Below are 20,758 nucleotides of genomic sequence, written 5' to 3'. Positions count from 1 at the left end.
CTCTGAATGGGGGTGCTACAAGATCTAATGGGGGCTCCTGTGGGCAAAGCCCAGTTGCAGGGTTAGTGGCAGTGGGGGTCTGGTGCAGCCCCCAAAGGACTCAGCCCTATAGGATTTGCCAACCTAAATAACACACTCCCTTTCATAGGATTTGTACGAGTGGCTTAAACTATTATTTTGTGACAGCAAAGCTACCAGCTCAAATGAAATTAAGTTGAAATGACACTTTTCTTCAGAACCGGGCAAAAACTTCCATCATGGTTTTATGTAAATAATTGTATATATATATAAACACACCAAAAAATGAGCTACAATACTAACATGTGGCATTACAGGCACCTTAAGATTATGACAAAATAAAAATGAAAGTGCGAAGCCAAAGTTTCTTCTTTCTCTTTTTTGCACATAAAGTTAGTGGCAGTTCAGCCTGCAGTGCGTTTTTGCCATCAGCTCTTGTGTTTCCTGCAGGCAGCCACGACCAGGGCAAACCCAACACAGCTCAACCAGAAGGGACATTCCCAGCACTTCCTGGCCCGGAGGTCAGGACCGTCCAGTAAAGATCAGCACAATATTAGAACTTTTGTTTCTTTATTCAAACAGCTGAATCTTTTCCAGCTGGCCCATAGCAGCTCAATAATCATATGGAGTTATATCAGTGGCACTCATTCATTTTTCACAGGCTATAATAAACACAGCAAAAATTAGATGAGGTTCCATTTGAGGTTAAATGTTTCCATGAGATAATAACTTGTGTTTACAACAAGGAAAAAAACGTGGTCTATTTTTAAACCTAATTTAGATGCTGCATCCATATTGTACAACAGACTACGAGTGGATACAGAATCTTGCTCTCTCCTTCATAGTTCTGCGAAGGAGGGTGCTGGGAATCCTGCTGGGCAGAGGATGGAGGAGGGAAATGCCAGGCTTTACGCTGCCCAGTGACTCTCAAGGTAACGAATTTCCCTTCCCTACCCACGGCTGAGCCTTTCTGTCCTTGCTATATATTCCGTTTCTGAAAACTGGCTATGGCCCTGTAAAAGGCACTGCTTCTCACCATTCCCTGCAGCCACTCAGGATTTGCAGGACAGCCTTGATGAGTTCCTGCCAGGGCTGAGAGGGCAGTGGGTGGTGGGTTGGGATGTCACCGGCACACAGCAGCATGGTCGGGGGAGTGATAACAGAGCCCAGGATGGGAGGGGTGCAGCTGAGGCTGCAGCTGAGGATGCTGCCAGGGAACTCCCCACACTGTAGGCAGCATCTGCTGCAGAAGGAGTGCTCATAAACCAGCTGCCAGCACCAAATTTTGCAGTTTGTCAGTGGGAACTTCCAAACAAGCTCTTAAAAATATACTCCTTTGATTGCAGAAGAGCATGGGGCCATGGGGAAGTAGAAACCAACCAGCATGTGCAACGCTGCTATCAAGCTAAAGAAAAGCAACACCAGAGAGTTACCGATGGTTGTGTCTTGTCAGGGTGTGTGAGTCTCAAAGGGAGTTTGAACTGCAGCACGCTGGGTGCTGCGCAAATGTACCAGCAAAACACAATGCCTAGCTGTGCTGAACTGCCCAGCCAGACCAAAGGGTGAGAGGTAAACGCATTAGTCTTGTTTGCAGCTTGGAAACCACAGCAGAAGAACACTCGCAGGTGATTTTCCCCAAGGTCCTACTAAAAGTTCAGGGTAAGTGTTGAGCAGATCTCTGGGGCTCTGCTCAGCGCTGTAACCGCACGGTTGCTCTGCTGACTGGCGCTTGCATTTCTTGGCCTCTTGTTGACTCCAAGAGATTTTTGGGGTGCATAAAGAGGAAAACTTCCATAAGTACAGGCAGTGATGTGTTAAAGAGCATTCAAAATGCTTTTCTCTGGTTTCGTATTTAAACAAGAAGGCATGGTTCTGTTTTTCCTAAATCGTGCAGCAATGTGGAGTTTGGATATTTCTTCTTATGGTGCTGCACATTCTGGTTCAGCCCCATGTTTTTTGTGAGCCACAGTTGCAGTTTCTTTTCAATGGAAAAACAACGAAGAGACTTGCTTTTGTTTCTTGTGAGATGTAAATAATCATATGGGCTATAAAGTGCCTTTTGGAAGCTCAGCTCTGCTTGTGAACCAGACCTTGCTACCCCATCCTGCAGCAGCTGTAATTCATCGTGCCATTAGCACAGTGTCACCAGCTGACAGCAGAACAACTAGCTCTATGAAAATGTTCTGTAAACTATTTTGCAATTTACCAGAAGTGAATCCTACCATAGCCAAATACAGATGAGGCATCCCTGGGATGGACTGAAGCAGTCTCACTAGAATGAGGGAGGTCTGCAACTGCCAGACCGTGTGTGGGATGGAGCCCCAGCAGTCTTGTTTCTCATTCTTGTTGTAGCACAAGATAAGCTTGAAAATTTAAAGCCCAGGCCTGAAGATGAGGCAGGTGGATGATGATGAGTTTTGAGTTTTGGCTGGGAAGCCCTGGCTCCAGAGGCCCACGGCATGATCCTATCACAGTTGGTACAACAGAAACCTCATGTTGTCAGACCCCAAAACTCCAGGTGGAATGGCTTGGCCACATGGGAAAGAGCAAAATCCTCGGTGGCTTCTTCAGCTTACTGGCCTTTAGGTTGGTTGAATGGCACTGGTAACTTCAGTGATTAAGTACATTTGGAATTTGGAGACAAAACAAAATCATGAATGAAGATGATGTTCAATAATTTTTTTCAAGCCTAAACATTTTTTAGAAGAGTTACCAGAGTTCTTGAAAATATTTTTAATAGTTTGGAACAACTAAATTTAGCTAAACTGCAGATAGGCCTCTCTTTATTACAGCTAGAGTTACTATGGCAACATGCTACAATTATTTATTGCCATGACAATCCACTGTAGATTTTTTAAATGCGTTATCTATTTTTGTTTGCATTGTCATTCCCGCCAGGGGAGGGAAGACACCAATTTGGTGCACAGTGAAATGGCCAACATTGCACTCAGGCAGTCACGGGGGAGAGGCCGGGGGAGATTTCAAAATGAGTGGCAGTGAAAGCCAAGGAACAACCACCCGCAGGACTTTTTTTCTTATTTCACCTAAAATAGGTTACTGTTTCTAGCTGACAAGTGAATAGGAACTTGTTATCTGATAGTCTTCCTCCTGTCTGCTCTTGGATAATCTGCAATACCAGAAGCAAGCTGGATGAATGAAGCTGTGTGGCACACGTGCTGCTGTTAGCTGTGCTGTGGAGAAGCACTCTGCCAAGCAGCTGAGCTGTAGGAAGGCTGTGGGTGGGACCTGCATCTTTGGCCATGTTCTTCAGAGCCGTGGCACCGCTGCAGGAATTTCTGGCACTCATGCCTGGGGTCTTTGCCACATATAGAGGGCTGGGGAGAGCAGAAAAGCCTGCACATCCCTGACATGGTGGAGAGAGAGAAGGATATCTGCTGTTTGCTGTGCCTGTGGTTGTTCTGCTGTGTGCAGTACAGCTTGAAGGGCATTATATTTTTCATGCTCTAACCCCCAGTGTCTGTGTGTACAGCTCTGGCCTCAGCAGAGTAAGATGGACCTGCCCCATTTGGGCTCAGCTCTGGGCAGCACCAGCTAGTGCAGGAACTGCAGCAGCCATCCCAAAGAGAGGATGAAGGGCACGGATGTGCTCGAGGAAGAGATGGTAGATATTGTTCCAACCCATCCAAGTGATGCTCTGCTGGTCTTGTCCGGAGTGATGGTTAAGTAATCCCAAGGAAGACTTGGAAAAAGCTCCCTTTGTGGCTCTCTGACTAATGAAAAGCCCTTTATATAATCCTGCAATCAATTGCATGGTGCTTCTGGAACGGGTAATTGGGCTACGAATGGGCTCCGTTTACGGGAGGTTATGTAATTTACCATTCTGTCATTATCTGCTCCCAAAACTGTGATTATTTCTCCAAGGCTCATGCTTCCAGAGATACCAGTAATGACCGAGACCTACGTCTTTCATCTTGCACCATGAGCAAGATCTCTGTAGTTATGGCAAGTTTGGGCTAAACTGGAGGGCTACTGAGGCAGTTTTTGATGGAAGATCCCAGATTCCTATTCTTATAGAGCAGGTATAGATGTGAAAGTGATGGGTGCTCAAGAATCAAAAAGGTGTTTGCTGCAGGTGAGGGTGCTGGAGCAATACTCACGTACAAAAGTCAAGAATAGCTCTTCCTGCTCCTCCACTGTCAAACACACACACAGCAATGTCCAGGCAGGGGAGAGTTTTGCAGCAGCCCAGCAGTGATTCACCCATGGCTTCTTGGTCCTTATCAGGTGCTGCCCTACGTCTGGGCTTTCATCCTGCCACTTGCTCTCATCTCCAGGTGCCAACCAGCAGCCACAGAAAGGTCAGGGCTTCCCTGAGCCATCCGTCTGGTTTGAAACCTTCAGGATATGCATAGCAGCTTACAGAGAATGGGATTTCCCCAGTTTTGCAGGCTTGGTGCCAGGATAGGGACACACAGACTTGCCCCTGGTGCCAGTGCATGCAGGAACATGCAGACCTTTCTGAGGAGCTCTGCAAGTCGCTGGATGCCCCAGGTTACCTGTACGAAAAACTGTGCCTTATGGATTTTGCAGGACACAGGGAAAACTTATGAGATCTTAGGCTTTTGCAGCAAACACCACAGTTATGCAGAGTAAAGACAATATCTGTCTCCATCTGTTTGTGAGCTGCACAGGTATATTCAGTGACTTTTCACAGGTGATGCATATGGCATAGTGTTTTCTTTGGCCAAACTATTTACTGTTGCAAGAAACAAAATTCTGCTGGAAAAATCAGACACACTCCGTTTGGAAAGGTGCTTTCTGAGAATTAAATCTAGTTAAAGTCCTGAGCCAGCCTGTGCAGAGCCAGATGCACCAGCTGCAGGAGGACAGAACCAGTTTGAAGACAGTTCTGCGGGATTACAGGGAACCTGCTGATATTTCTCAAGTATTGAATTATTTCAAGTAACAGCCGGGGCTCTAGCAGCCCCTGCCTCGTGGCGGCAGGGCGAGAGAGGAATACTTTGAGATGTTAATTAGTAGGGAAGAGCTGTCTTTCAAACTAACCCCCGAAGATCTCCAGTGAGGTGATGCAGGAGGCAAAGGAGAGCAGCAATAGAGCATTTCATTTGTAATGCATGCTTATATTTCACCTTGGAGATCAGCTCATTGACAGATTTGGAATGCAGATAACAAATCTGCACTGCTGCAGGTTCCTGACTGCAGGGTGATTAAGCACAAAAGGAAGCCCTCAGGAAAGCTCCTGGCAGGGGGCAGGAAGCTCTTCTCTGCAGAGGCTGTGGGAAGAGGTGGCAGGGGAGAGCCTTACCTGCAACAGGCTGCGAGCAGCCCAGGGTGAGCAAGAGGAGGCCAAAATGGCAGAGGCAGGATGAAGCAGTTATGGGTAAGACAAAATGCATGAGCTGGGAGGTGGGAAACATTTGAGCTCTCATGCTCCTTTCTGTTATACTCTGTGTTGAGATCTCCCTGGCAAGGCCCATTTGTCCAGAGTCACCATCCAGCCAGGAGAAGCTTCCAGTCCTCCACCTCTGTTTCCCAACTATTTCCTCGAGCAGGCAGCTGTGCCAGGGCTGTCTTCACTGGTGTCAGCAGAGGGGCCACAGACAGCATCAAAAATAAACCCAAATGCTGCTACCTTAACACTGCCTGCTAATTTCGCTTAAACACAGAATGTGGCTAGTAATATATGCCATAGATGTGACTGACTTCAGTGGCTGCTTTTTGGCTTGGTGGCATGGAACCTTTAAAGGCACTTGTTGATACCAGAATGCAAAATGCTGTGAAAATGTAGCATTCCCTCATGCAGCTGTCTGTCAATCCTACTGCAGCTTGCTTATTTTCTGTGGTTAGGGAGAACTGCAGTTACAGCACTCCTGCACGTTTAACACTGTTTTCCTCTTGACTTTACTTTCCATTCTTCTTAAGGGCTGCAATTTAGCTCTCTGATTTCCATCCCCTTGGACTGAGGATGCCGCTGAAGCACAGCACTGGAGCTGCTCAGCACACTTCAGCCACACCAAACTGCCATGGGCAAGCACAGTGATGGGGAATGGGAGGCACTTCTGTGCAACCATGTAGTGCTTAGGTTTTATAGAGACAGATTTTCTTCATTTACGCAGATCTGAAAGCTATTCACATCTACTATAAGCAGATATGGCAACAGGGAAAGAGGGGGAGAGAGGAGGGATAAGAGTGCAATCTACAGAACCAAATGCAAGGGCTGTAATTAATCAGGTAATTGCAGTATTTGCATGGAGTGTCTGTAAATATTACTCCTGTTCCTAAGTGTAGTACTTTGGACCATGTATCTTATCATGGAACCAACTGTCAAATAGAAAACACATGCACTTGACTGGAATATAATGAATATTAGGTCAGCCAAAATGCAAACTGAATTAATTTGTAGTTGTGTACCAAGTGACGCTGGTGAGATAATTTAATGAAACCCTTCAAATAAATACCCACTGGGAGAACAATGCAGGGGAGCAAATGGTGTGTGCACTGCAGGATCATGAGGGTTTCATGCGATTGCAGGAGTCACCCAAGAGCAAGCAGGAGAGGCGAGGATTTTGCAGAGCACAGGGAAGTGCAGGGGCTGAGCAGGAACTGGCAGTGCTTTAGGTAGGGCCAGGGCTGCTCTTGGGGCCTGCAGCTGCTCCAAGGGCCTTGACTGGGTCACCTGAACCTCAGCTTCAATTTGGGTGCCATAAAGACAGAAGCAAGTGATTTAAAGCAAGAGAGAGCACACAAGATGACTAAGGAACAAATTGTACCCTTCTGGTAGTGGCAAGAGAAAAGCTCTCTCTGCGAGTTGTGCACACATCTTATCTCATGCTCAGCACCAGCAGCCCTATGGTTTGGGTGGCAAAAGGGGAATTCCCTGACTGCCAGGGCTCCCATGCCATGTTCCTGGGGAGCCCTGCAGCCACCACAGGGAGCTGATGTAATGGGTGCCCTTGGAGCAGGATTATGGGACACACACCAAACTTACTGGGGTATATCCACTTGCCCACATGACAGGTCATACAGCTGCCTGCTAAGCCTACAGCAGCTATTCACGCACAGCAATGTCAGATGCTCTTTATTGGGTTCGGCATTAGTCATTTCAGAGCGTAACACAGGAGGACCAACTGTTGAGGGCTAATAAAGTAACAGCTACAGTGATAACGAGTAACAGTAGCTGCGAGTCATGTTTGGGGTGTTTGACGTCAGGCCAAATCCAGGCAGAGCACACTAAGACAAACATGACTCGGAAAGATTAGACAGGGTCACAGTGGGACAGATGGACCTGGGCTGCTGTCAGGAACCAGTGTGTGTCCCACCAGTTACCTCTGCTCCTCCAGGATGTGGAGGGTGCTTGTGCAAACCAGTGCTGGGGGTTACAAAAGATGGAGCACAAATAGACAAGGCATAAGGAATTGAGGGTCTTCCTTGGCGTGAATCCACTCATCAAAGTTGTCGCTGCCCATACACCACCACCTCCTGGTGCTGCTGCATTTCAGCTGGTGGCTGTTGTCCTCCCTGACAGCCGTAGCCTCCACATCTATCCCACTTGGCACACAGCATTTTTTGGGTAAGCGTTGAGGCTTTGTTCCCAGGGTGGCCCTGGTTGTGGGCTGTGGGTTCTCCCTTCCCCGCAGTGAGCCAGGTGCTGCCCAGCAAGGTGCTGGGGAGCTTCTCTCCTGCCAGCTGTCTCCTCTGGATCTGGCATTAGTACTGCCATGACTTGAAGACTGCGAGGAGGAAGGAAGAACAAATGGCTGTGGGGGCTGGGAGGGGAGAATGCTTTGGAAGGGCTCTCCTAAAAGTGCCCGGGAGGCAGAGAGAAGCACCTCTGTGGAGGAGCCTGCCCGTGCCAGTCCAGGCAGAGCCTCCCATGACATCAGCTTGTAACCGGCTTCACAACAGGGTGCTGGGGAAGACCCTGCAGCGTACAGCAATAGCATTCTGCAAACGTGGTGCTGCCTGGCCCCAGTGAAGCCATCAAAACTTCTGTGCCTGGAGCCCCTGGCACTTGTGTTCAGGGCAGTCATCACAATGACTACAAAGTGGCATCGAATTAACCTGCCTCTGAGCACCTGTTTGCAAACCTGACTGCACTGACAGTGTTCTGGGGCGGAATTGATGTTCCACACCGAAATCCCCATCTGACTGCCTGCTGTGGCCCAGCCATGCAGGAGGGCTGCAGGAAAGGGCAGCTGGCTCCTGCAGCAGCTGAGCCTGGCACGAGCAGGGACCTGCAAACCCATGGGAGCCTGGGACAGGTGTTTGGCTGCTTCCGCCTGTGGAAGCATTGCGCAGTGTGGGAGGGTTCTGGAGACTCTGTAATTATAGCCTGCAAATGTAAATCCTGCAGTTTGCAGGAGTTCTGGGATATTTCATGCACTGTAATCTCAGCAACACCTTTGTGACAGCATGAAGACTCAGAGGTTTTTGCCTCACTGCAGCGAGGTGCAAGCTTTCGTTCATTAATCTTCACATCACTGACAACTCCTCATTGCCTTCTGTAATTGATGTGGAAAATGGCAGGAAAGAAAGAGATAAAGGTGAAGGGTAACTCCCAGAGCCACCTGCCTTCAGTAACTGCTTGGCTCATGGGTGACCTCAGCTGCTCCTGAGTCCCCAGTTCGGTTTGTTTCTGCCTCTGAGGAGAGGAGTCAGCAAGGTGAGAAGTTCAGGACTCGCTTAGAATTTTCTTCACCTGAATCGCTCCCTCCTTTATACTCCAAGACAGTTTCCATCATTTAAAAACAAACAAACAAACAAATAAACTCATTTTCCTCACTTTTTCTGAAGTATTTCCTCTAGTTTAGCTCCCAGGCTTGGGGACATCAGCTGGCAGCAGGAGCCTTGGCTCTCTGGGTCCTGGTTTGCCTACTGCTGGGGAGGCCAGCAGGGCTCCCTGTTTGGCTGCTGATATATGTAGAGCACTCAGCAGGGTTAACAATTTTTAAGCAGCAAGTGTTAGTTATACACATGGTTAGCACTGCCTATTATCTTAGCATATTTATTTAATAGCTCTATCTGTATTCTCTTCATCAGAGGCAACACAGTCTCATTTGCGCCTGCAGCCTCAGCAGCAGTTTGGCTTACCCCAGTGACACTTCACCTGCTCTCTCTACCGATGCCACCATTCCCCCTGATGATCATGTTTTCGTGCCTCAGGTTTGTACAAGAAAACTGGGGATGAGGTACCCTGGGCATGTTGCCCTCATCTGTTGAACGCTGTGCATTTGAGTAGGAGTAGATGTGAGCTCAGGGCCAAAGGCTTGCAGCCCTGCCAAACCCTTCGGTGCAGCTAATTGCTTGGCTGAATTACACTTTTAGATACCTGGGTTTCCTAGCTCAGCCCGCCATACATGGAGGCTCCAATGTACCAGAAGTCCATCATTCATCCTCTTATCATAACTCGTGCAGCCAGCAGACTGTTTCCTCTGTAATAATAAATATGCTTTCAAGCAGAGGTTAAAGTAGGGCCGGGGAGCGCTGGGAGCACTGGGCAGGCAGGGACTTGCTCATGTCAACACTAGCGATGCTCCTGATGCTCTCCCTTAGCAGCGGGCTCCTCCTGCTCTGCTGTCCCAGGCCTCAGTCAGGGATGTGGGAGCAGTTCTCAGCCCCTCCTGGGCTCAGGGAGTGTGGAATGAGAGTAAGGTGGGAGTTGTGCTCTCCTCTGACCCATAAGGAAACCAAAGAGAGGAATCGCACCTAAGGCAGAGCATTGCACAAAGCTTTGCCTTAAGCATTTTGCTCTCCCTGTCCACTCAGGATAGGGAGAAGGGAGTAGGGAACCTTTCTTGTTCCAAAACTGCTTGTAATTTGGGTGTTTATATTCTTAAATGCTACTGGAAAATGTTTGTGTCTAAGATCCATAAGTGACAGGCAATAATTCACACACTGCACTGGAGCATCAGCTTTCCATCCAGCCGTGGGTTTTCCTAAGCTTGAAGAAATACATTGTCACATCTCTGCTCCTCTGATAAAAGGAATGGTGAAGCCCAAGAATTACTGTGGGGAGAGAGGAAAGCTGGCAAGTGGACAGACTTCTGTGCATGACCACAGAAACATGTAACAGCCTGCAACAGACTGATTAACACACGGTGTGAGCAATGGTGAGTTCTGCCTTTGTGTGTGGGCACACACATGTACGTATCCTCCTGTGCTGCTCTGTAATATGCTGAAAGATGCAAAAACGGCATCTGAGCTTGAAATTCCCCAGGATCCAGGCACGAGCACTCCAGACCAGTCAGTCATAAGAAGTCACAGGGGAGTTTGGAAGTGGTGGGAGGCTGTTCAGGGTAGCATGATATGCTCAGGAATCCAGCAAGGTCATGTCAAAGATAAATAGATTCTTTTTCCCCACCATAGCTGGCTTCAGCTTTCTTTGCATCTGTAGATAAGAACAGCAGGGCTGAGCCTCCTGCCCGGGGATAACTCCATTGACACAAGCTTTGGGACTCACGCAAGTGAGGGCAGGGTTAATCTTCTGGCTTTGAAGTATCCTTGTCCCAACAGATTTATCACTGGGGCCAAAGCAAGGCCTTGAAAGAAAGGAAGCTGTTCTGTTTTGCAGCCTTTTCCTCCACAAGAGTGTGTGCAGTTGTCCTTTTATTATTATTTTAGCTCCAGTGATTACACACGTGGGGCCCTCTCTGCTTTGAGATCTTTTAGCTTTTGGTATATCAGGGCTGTTAACAAAAGGATTGTTTAGAAACAGAAATGACTTGTTCAGGGGGTTTAGCTGGTTGTGGACTTGGTGTCAGGTTTTACCATGAGGGCCTTAATTAGTCCTTGCGTAACGACTGGCAAGTGGGAGGCAAAGAGTTAAGAATGAACACCAGAGAAAGGGAAGATACGTATCATTAAATAAAAATGTGACCACCCATGATTATAAGTGCTGTAGTCCTCCTTTTAACAAGCACACACCATACTTTCATTAACCCAGGCCTGCCTGAATAGCAGCCTGTCCTGCCGAGCGGGCAGTGATTTTGTAAAAGCCGTCCCTAATGACAAAGACAGGCCACCTACCATGAACTTTCCTCCATGACTTTATTCTTCAGTTGTACTCAAGTGTAAATAAACTTGTTTACTCCCATCAGGATGGTAATGATAATGAAGCCTTATTTGTTTCACCACAATGACAAAGTAATTTGTGCGTAGCCAAACTGGAGAAGCCAAGGGAGAAATTGTAGTTCTGCTGTGCAGTCCCATAGGCAGAGCTGCTGCAGTCAGGGCTCTCTGCCACTCCTCGTCCTGTGTGGCAGGGTCAGTGAGGGAGAGTTCTGCATTGGGCTGCTGCAGAATCCTGAGATTTGTTATGCAGGAAACAACAAAGAAACAGCAGTGACCATCGGGAGTGACACAGGGAGCCAGGCAAGCCTATCTGGCAGGGAGCGAGTGACTGAGTGAGCTGGTCGGCCTTGTGAGTCACTAGGAAATGTACAGAATGTTTGATGAGTTTTTTTCCATTCGGGCTGGTATCTCTGAACCGTGAATGAATCACACAGTGGGAGGACATGGAGAAGGGGCAAGGGGAGCCTGAAGCAGGGTGGCAGAGAGCATGGTGCATGCTGCAGAGAGGGCATGGGGAGCGAGCAGGGGCTGGGTGTCACCAGGTGGGGGAGGATGCCTTGGGGGCGCCCACTGGGCTCAGGCTCACCTCAATCTGCTGTTACAGTGAGCAGTGACTTGCACCCCAGCAAGACCAGCTCTGCCTGGCCTGAGGCTTCAGACTTTCAGGCAAGGATCTGACTGGGATAGAAATCGATCCTCTCGTTTCTTGTCATGGTGGCTTTCAGCTGATCACACCGAATTGGTGAAAGCATGCCTGGGACACAACTTCTTTCAAGTGCTAAAATAAACAGTTTAAAACTGGCTCTTGTAATTGTTGGGAATAAGAGCAGAGATGTGGAGAAGTGCTCCTCACTCACTGTATCCCTAATGAGGCAGGCAGTGAAAGTTTAGCTATTTCTTATTGTTTGTAACTTCCTAGATAGCCATGATTAATTAAAAAGAAAAGAAAAGCATTATTAAAACAACAACACCATACACACACATACACACACAAAGCAGAATTGAAGAAGGGAATGAAAAATGCAGCCCAGATACAATGCCTGTTGGCAGGCTCTTCAGTAAACCTCGCCAGCAGCTGCAGTCTCCTCTTTACAATGCGGGAGGCCACTGCGGCAGAAAGCTGGGGAGGATTTTGCAGGGGAACCACCCGACAGGGCTCCCACACACTGAAGCAGTGGAGCAGTGAGAGGTGGGGACGCCAAAGTCCAGTGCACAGCTGCATATTTACCCAGAGCTCTGCAGTGATCCCCAGGGACAAATGGTTTAGCAAGCATCTGGGTGAGATTGGAGACCACCAGGTACCTGAAAGGTGATGAGACACCGGGCAGGGAATAGAAATGTCAGGCCCTTTGGGCTGTAGCATGTTATTTTCTGAATTACAAACATGTTTGGGCTACACTTGGCCACAGCAATGGGGTGCAGCCTACTCCAAGCTACACCAGAGCTCCGTGTGCACAACACTGACATCAGGAGCAGAAAGCAACCTGAAAGCCCCTGGCTCAGGTGGATGTAGACCTCTGAGGTAGCTGAATATTTTAGTAGCATCAGGATCTGCAAACAGGCCTTGCTTAAGGGGAGGCAGCTGAGCACACACAGCCTTGCTGATGCCTGTCAGCTGCATTGGTTGGCTTCAGTGGTGCAAGGGTGGCTGCCCTCACAGGGAAATCAGTACAGGTAGAAGAGAGTGTAACTGTGCAGAGCATGGCAGACTGTGTGTGTTCCTCAAACACATGCCATGTGCTGGGGACTTCAGGCTGGAGGACCCTCACATCCATGATGGCAGCAATTACTCTTGCTGTGACAGGTGCCACAAGCTCTCATCTGCTCCATCTCATAGTTCAGTGATGGTATGCATCAGAGCACCATAGAGCTGTGGTGCTATCTTCTTTTGCAATCTCCCTCCATTTTACTCCTGATGATCAGAGTATTGAGCTTTCCAGAATGTAGTCCCCATCCGCCTGCCCTCGCAGAAGCTTTGATTAGCCTGCCAGCCCGTGTCAAGGTGACTTTCTGCAGCACAGAAGAGCTCTCCAGGAGGCCATCACCAACAAGACGCCTTCGCTCCTCATTCTGGCTTTCACCAAGCACAGCGAGCAAGCACAGCAGTGACTCCAGGCCAAAACAGAAACAGTTAATCTGAGGTAATAACACTTTGCTTCTCTATAGCACCTTCTTCAAGGACCTCAAAGTGCTTTTCAAACATTAATGAATTAAAGCTTTGCAGAACTCGTAATGGAAGTGAAAAGAGAGGCAAAATACAGTACAGCAGTGCTACACAAGCTCAAAAACTCTCCAAATTGTTTCCATGGGGACTGAAGCACAGCCCTTTTAGCTAACAGCTGCGTGGAACAGCCCACCCCTCCAAAATGCTGCAGGAACGCAGTGCTTGCTTGATGGGAAATGAGAACAGGGGAGAGAGTGAAGAAGTCCAGTTAAGAAAAGACCTTTATGCTAAGGAGTACATTTGCACAGCTCTATCTTTCTGCTCAGAAATGCCTAAAAACCAAATTACTGGATCCTCCTGAGCAAGCACCTGACTCCTTTGAAAAATGATGGTTCGCATGAAGCTTCCGGATCTTTAAGAAGAAAGTCCGGTGAGGCTGTGAAGCTGTGCATGCAGCTTAGCTTTAGAACATTCCTTATGCTGCCAAACACACAGCTCTGCTTGAACACAAAGCAGCCCAGCATCCCTAATGACCTGGTTTTCTTAGCTCATCTGAGCCAGCACAGCGTCACACCCTTCCCCACACCACCTCTGCTCTTGCTCACAGACAACAACACCATCACCTGTAAAACATCTGGCACTACCTCACATGCTTCTGCAAGGACTTTCACCCCACGCCTGCCTTGCTTTGACATTGTCTAGCAAGGAAATCCTTTTGGGAGCCCGGACACAGAGAAATACAGGAGTAAAATTCCTTGCACAAGTCTCCTTTGTTGCACGACTGAAGATGTAGATGTACTCAGGCTGTGGGAGCAATGCCATCTACACCCCAAAGTCATATCTTTGTGGCTCTGTCATTACCAGAGCTCTATCCAGAGCCAACTGCTCTGTGTGTACTCACCTCAGCTGCGAGCAGGGCTGAGTTCTGGGCTTCCAGTTCTGTCCTCCTAATCCTCAGCACTACAAGCTTCATCTACAAGGCTCAGACTGGTCTCCAGGGTGGAGTATGGTAGGAGCTCTGATGTTACAAAAGATCCCAGAGCAGAAATCCAATAGTTGCAATTTTGTTTCTTAATGTAGATGACTCCTAACATTATGCTGATAAAGGTGAGGCGGGCAACAGGAGATTCTGCTTTCTGTGGCAGTGTCAATGTTGGAGAAGACAAGCAGCGAAAAAGGAAAGTTGGACTGAGACTCTGACACCTGCAAAGATAAAATAATTGCTTGTGTTAATTCCTCTGACCAGTGAGAAATCATCATCCTAATGTGGCTAAACGTTAGTTCCTAGTTCATGTTTATTTCATGCACTGAATCATAATAATATCCAGAATGGCAGATCCAGCCTGCTTCGTGGGCAGGCCTGACATTGCAGTACCAAACTAGAGCTAAATCTGGTGAGTACCAGTGAGTGAAAAGGCCAGATACGTTGTTGGAAATGGGTGTAACACACATCATAAGCACAGAGATCAATAAAAACTGCACAGTGGAATTTAATTGTGGGGCTCTATTATAGATCACTGAATTATTTGTGTTTTGGAATTGATTGACACAGTGTCCATCTCAAAGATGTTTCTGGTGTTAACTCAAAGCTTAGGGCAGTATGAATGGCTCAGGTGCTGAATTTATAAAAATGACTCTTTTCAAGGCTTTTTAAGCTTGTGCTTAAATACTATCAGAGGTTATATATCTACATGTGCAGATTTATTCTTCTTGCCCACATCAGCCTGTGCACATGCCTAGTTGACAGACAAGGAGAAGAGAGTAACACTGCTGAGGTTTCTCTGAATACTTCAAGCCTGACCAAACTTCAAGTGCAAACTTCATGTTCAAATGCTCTCACCAGTTTCCTTTAGGAATTCTTGCAAACAACCAATTTTACTGCTGTTAAAAACCATGATCAGTATCTGCTCAGGTGTGTTTTCCAGAACCTAAAACATCACAGAGACATTGCTGCCTTTCAGGAGCCCAGAGAGGGTCAGCTTTCAAGGCCCAGAGGGTACCACCAGTGACTGCTGTGCTCCCATGTGATTCCAGGAGCGAATGTCCAGCCCAGGTGTTAACAAGAGGGGAAGGCCAAGGCAGTGGAAGACCATGAGGCCGAGAGAACTGGAGGCCAGAAGAACTGATAGCATTTATGGGCCACTCAGCATCGCTCTCCTTGAGCAGGAGGAGCAATGTCCTGGTAAGAAGCTAAATGAAAACGTCTGTGATAACCACATGAAAGCCTAGCTCCTGTGAGGGGCCTTTGTCAGGGAACTGCAAGCAGAGCATGAAATGTCGCGTGTTGCAGCAAAGCCATCCAGGGCATGCCCTCACTGTGCTCTGGGCTGCTCTGGGGGAAAGCAGGATATTTAAGTAGGTGTTTATACACTGAAGTGTTCTTTCATGCTTGGGAACTGTGACTGTAGCCATCAAAGATAACTTCGTAATAGCCTTTTAGTGGAAATAGCAGTTATTTACAAGCTCAGCTGAGGTGTAAAATAAAAGCAGTGGATGTTATTCATAATGCACTAGAAAAATTGCTTCCATATTAGACTTTTTTTTTTAACTTCTGAAAGCAGCAATTTCAGGTTAGAAATCATGGAGAAAATCTTGGATCCATTGAAGTCAGCACAAGTAATTTCCTTACCAGTGTCATGAAGAGCATTTTAGCTTATGAAAGACCAGCACATTTTTTGATCTAATTTCTTTTTCATCATTCTTTTTATTTCATTACTTTCTGTGCATTTCAGCTGGGCAGTGCAAGCAGATTGGGGTCTTTTCTATTCCCAATTACTTTGACTGTACCATTCCTGTGTCTGAGAACAATGAAGACAAGCATACGTTTTACAATCTCTTAAAAAATAACCAACAGACAAAAGAACAACCAGATCCAAGCTGCTCTTATCCCTGACCCCAAACTAGTGATATTTCTTCTCCAAATCCTCCCCTCTTCTTTTCTAAAGTGACCAAAACTCAGGCATTAAATTATCTCATGCCGTTCCTTCAGTGCACTGAAATGCTGACATTTGGAAGGAAACCACTTTGTATTTTAAGTGAGTCACAAACTACACACTGGATATTTGGCTAACCAGGGTCTATCTTTTATTTGCATTCCCGAGCATTGAAAAGCGTTAGAGAACTAAAACAGAAGGATAACAGAAGCTGTGATGCTCATTCTTCTCACACATACTTCCTTACATTTTTTTCTACAGACTATCAAAATGGAGGCACAAAAATAGAATCACAGTTCCAATGATAGACTGGATTCTTATTCTTCTGAGACATTTCCATAGAGGAATTCTACAAAGTCTATAGTACAGCTCAGCTAAATTCTACACAAGTGTAACATGAACTCCCTGGTTAATGCACGTGTCACTGCTCAGCACTTCTCTGCCTGCCACCCTCTCACCATCATTGTAAGATTTGTGCCTGCTAAGATTCAGAGTGCGGAGAGCTACGATCGTTCCCCATAACACAGATCTGACACTCATCTTGCTTATTTTCTGCACTGAAGTATTGCACTACATTTTTAGAGTACCTGTTATGTCCTGAAAAGGGCCTGGGACACGAACAGTCTGTTAGTATCATTTGATCTGCCTCATAAGAAAGTTCTAGGTCTTAATTAGTTCATTAATAGCTAGAGAGTTCTTTAGGTTTTTGGGCAGCATGCCCCATGGAAATCATCCTACAGCAATGGGAAATCCTCTGTCCACACAGCTTGCAGCTCCCAGTCAGCTTCTGAAGTTTGAGGAACGTTACACACTTGCTAAAATTTGTGTTTTTACTCCAAAGCTTCATAGCTCCACTCCACCCTATGCTGTCCACAGAGAAGTATAAATACAGTGGACACAGTTACTGCAACAGCTTCAGCTCTGTGATATTAACAGCTTAAACAACTTCCCTCTCTCCTTGCATTCAAGTACAAAAGCAGAGACATTGTATTAGAGAAAAAAAAAAGATTCTGTTTTAAGTTAGCATAGGAATGAAAACAGAAGATTTGTAATGTTTATCCATTACCAAGTCGATACCTCATATGTCCAGCCATATGCCATGTAACAAGCTTTTTTTCTGAAGCATCTAAGCACTACATTTTTATCATTTTTGCATTACACTGCAGCCAGATCCTCGAGATAAGGAAACAAGGAAATACTGAAGTGTGTTTTGTTTGGTTGGAGAGTGCAACCTGTCTGACGAGTGAGCAAAAGTTACATAAGGGCCCAGGAGTCAAGTTCTTCTGAGTAAAACGCACCATCTAGAGGTGAACACCACTTCTGCAAGGAGTGCTCGGAGAACTGCACTGACTGCAGCAATTGAGCTGCTCGCAGGAAAAGAAGAAAACTCAATTCTGTGGAGGCAACAAAATCAGAACTTTGTGCTTTTGGTCCATGAAATAAATATTTGAGGCTTTTTCTAAAAAACGTACTTGTGTATCAGGTCAAATAAGGCTCCTGTCTCACAGACCTTTTGAAAATAAAACCAGGTTACTGCACATGCTTGCTCCAGAGGTCACAAAAGGAAGGTGCTTGCTTTCAGGGGCTGCGGCATGTTTGAACAGCAAAAATGGCTCTGCAGATAAGCTCCTGCTTTCAGCTTATGGAAGAAATCCATGCACTGTGAAACTCCTGTTGAAGACAGTGGAGGACACTGGTGATGCTGCAATGGAGTGCCAAAAAACGTTCCTAGTCTGGAAGAAGAGAGAGGATTCTCAAGCCCATGGAGAAACATCACCTCCCATGGTGACATTGTAGCCAGTTTTTCAGGGTTTCCAAGCTTGGTGGGGCCCAGTAAAAGTGATGCAGAGAACCCAAGTGTTTCTCTAGTAGTGTGGAATTACCTGATATTCATCAAATTGTCAGTGGTTTCTTTATTATCACTACCATAAAAGCAAGGTAGCCAGGAAAGCCAGAAGGTGAAGATGGGAAACACTGTACTTCACATTCTTTCCCCACCTGGTTCAGAGGAATATTCCTCCATTGATCTACTTGCAGGAATCATCTGTAAACAAACGTGTTTTGAAGGAATCACAACATCTTGTGCACCTTTTTAATTAACCATATGTTTTCTTTGTGTCTGTCTCAAGAATGTCAAAACCAGAACATTTCCCCAGTGACAGCTTCATCCTTTAAACTTCACAGATGAGAAAGAAAGCATAACAATTGGTGCTAAAACAGGAGTAAGAGTTACTAGGGTGACACTTTGTAATTTGTAGGATGCTGATAATGAACCTTTGAAAAGTACAAGAGCTTCTCTAAAGCTCAAGAGACCACAGAGACCCAGTTTGCCTCTGCTATCATCAAAATAGCAGTGAAGATGGTGAATTCCTTCCGCCCTTTCGCTCCTCAGATCTTTGCTACTATTAACTGCTCTACTTCCTAGAGGCAGGGTGTTGCCCACAGCACCAGGGATTTATCTGGGGAGGAGGGAGGCTCTGGTCCATAGCTTGCCTCAGATGTGTCCATGATCTGCTGCTGAAAAAGTGATCTCTTTTGTCAGGCTCTTCTGCAGCCATCTTCAGCCACTGCAAAGTTGTGGTACCACCTCACCTCTTCCTACAAGGGCAGATAAACTATTGTGGCAGCAGAAGCCTCAGGGTTTTATTCATTTGACACTGGTAGAGGACATCAGGTTTCTTTCCCTTTCCCTTCTCCTGCAAATGCGAATGTTCATTAAAGTCTTCAGGGAGAACGATGCCAAGGATGGGTTTGCATTTTAGGTGTCTGCATACCTGGAGATATCAGGAAGTTCTCAAGGAGCTTCAGAGTGTTTGAATCCACCTCAGAAAACTTTGAGTTCTGCTTTAGAAAGAGCCTAAACTTTGCCCATGTCAGTCATTCCCCTGCCAAACTGCCCATTTGCTAACAGCCTTGTAGTCTGGGCCCAGGAACAAGCTACAGACAGCATCAACAGCAGACATCAACATACACAACAAGGAGAAGTTGATTCCCTAGCACAGAAAGCTATTTAGCATCTAGAAAGAGATTATGGTGAGTTTTTGGGTTTTTTTAAGACAGATAAAAGTAGAGGTGCAGCAAGCTGGATTTTCTACAATGCCATCAAAAAATTTATGTATACAGTTGAAGCAAAAAGAAAACAGCCAACCAACCAAACCAAACAAGCCAACCAACCAACAACCAGACGGACTGTTAGCAAGGAAGAACAATAAACTGCCGGTAAGTTATTTGGCAGGACATCTACAGTAAGCTTCAGAAAGCTCGCTTAAACCAGCTGCCCTGCTCCTCTCAGAGCAGCACATTGCTGTGGGCAGAGCACTGGTTGCCAGTGTTCTTTATTCAGGGGTTTTAGGATAACAGTGACATCAGAGGTAGAAACAGCCTGTAAACCACAGGAACTTACCTCCTCTCGGAAGCATAGTGGTTTGCCTCATAAAAGAACAGCAAGTGTTAAAATGTCACTGAGGGACTTGATTTTGACCACAAGGCCAAGAAAAAGCAAATGTCTTTAGTAAATCAGCTTCTCGGTGACCTCTGACAGAACAAATCTGCCAAGGCTAAATTGGCTCACTTTTAGGCCAAAGCCAATGATTTATCTGTGTTGGTTGGGCTTAAATCCTGTAGGCTATATTGAGATTAAAAGGAAAGGTTCTCCATGGAAAGCAAAGCAGCAGCCAGAATCTGGCCTTTTGACAGAAGGGAGATGTGGTGCCAGGCTGGGAATGTTCAGGAGGGATGGGACAGAGCAGAGATGAGTGTGTAGCACTGTCAACAATGTATGGCTGTGCCTTGATCCCAGCTCTGCAGGGCTTGTGCCAAACTCCAGCTGCTTCCCAGTGTGAGCTTGGGTTGGGCACTGTCCTGAGGAGTCAATGCAGAGGTGGGGGCTGTGCTTGCTGCCTGATGCAAAGCTGCAAATTTCTGCAAAACACCCAGTGCTGCACTGGCTGAAGCTTAAGTGTGTGTAAGAGGGAGAGAGAGAAGATAGAGAGGATGCCTGGGGAGATGAAAAAGTTTGGAATGAGTCACTCCTCATCTTTTTCTCTAATTTGGTGGGTAGCACAGAGGGTAATGCTTTTCTGTCTTCTTGCTGAACAGCTCACGCAAAGTCAGACTTGGTGCAGTCAGTGAAAGGACTTCTCTGCATCCAGCCCATATATGGTGCCAAACAAGGCAGAGAATTGGGCACAGGGATGCGCTGGCTGCAGGCACTTCTGCGCAGCATTAAACCCGGGAAACTGAGAACGTTTCTGTTGCTCAAAGATTTTGTGAGTCGTGGTACAAGTTCAAAACTGGAGGCATTTCAGTAGCTTCCTCAGCTTACAAGTGCCGTTCTGAAATGGCTTTTGGCTCCTGACACTGACTTAGGCCCAGCCGCAGAATGGTCACCGGTGGATCACAAACTGTACAAAACCCCCACGGGAAACAGATTTACGGCGGCGCAGAGATGGTAAAGCAGGCTGAGCCTCAGCCAGGGTGGCCCCACACCGAGGGAAGGATGAGCTTGTCCCGAAGGGGCTGTCTGCCCTCCCGGGAGGCCGGCGCACGGCAGCGGCGCTTCTGGCGGCTCCGCGGAGCGCCCCGGCTCGCA

At 46.9% G+C, this 20,758-nt stretch overlaps 1 long non-coding RNA gene across 1 annotated transcript; it reads left to right on the top strand.

The window, feature by feature from the left end:
• The first annotated feature begins 553 nt into the window (after positions 1–553).
• LOC125698383 (uncharacterized) lies at positions 554–19,642 on the top strand. Its single transcript, XR_007379169.1, has 3 exons — positions 554–950; positions 15,269–15,416; positions 16,429–19,642. It is a non-coding gene; the product is annotated as an uncharacterized LOC125698383 (long non-coding RNA).
• The last annotated feature ends 1,116 nt before the right edge of the window (positions 19,643–20,758 follow it).

This window comes from Lagopus muta, chromosome 10 (assembly GCF_023343835.1).
Source record: "Lagopus muta isolate bLagMut1 chromosome 10, bLagMut1 primary, whole genome shotgun sequence".
Lineage (NCBI taxonomy): Eukaryota > Metazoa > Chordata > Aves > Galliformes > Phasianidae > Lagopus > Lagopus muta.
The sequence above is the reverse complement of the archived record's forward strand: the minus strand, read 5'-3'. Positions and strand labels throughout refer to the sequence as shown.